General features: G+C 41.0%; 1 protein-coding gene across 2 annotated transcripts in view; it reads right to left on the reverse strand.

The window, feature by feature from the left end:
* AFDN (afadin, adherens junction formation factor) overlaps window positions 1-249 on the reverse strand; it is a 253,318-nt gene that overhangs the window by 116,841 nt on the left and 136,228 nt on the right. The gene's annotated exons all lie outside the window — the stretch shown is intronic.

Raw genomic sequence — 249 nt, forward strand, 5'->3', positions numbered from 1 at the left:
CACGAAATATACTTCTTTGCATGTTAAGAACCTTTTTTGAATTCTCGATCATCCTTTAACCCATTGGTTCTCAACTAGTGGATCGCAGCCCATAACCAAGGAGTTGTTGCTCTATATTGTAATAATCACAACTTGGTACGGCCGAGGCCTCCCCTATACACAAACAGCTACTTGGTACCTTCCTGTGTAATGGCAGTATTAAACTATCATAAATTCTTTTTTTTGCTCTCTGCACTGAGGCAGTTGGGC

Source organism: Nanorana parkeri, unplaced genomic scaffold, assembly GCF_000935625.1.
Source record: "Nanorana parkeri isolate BGI_ZX_2015 unplaced genomic scaffold, ASM93562v1 scaffold296, whole genome shotgun sequence".
In the NCBI taxonomy this organism is placed as follows: Eukaryota; Metazoa; Chordata; class Amphibia; order Anura; family Dicroglossidae; genus Nanorana; species Nanorana parkeri.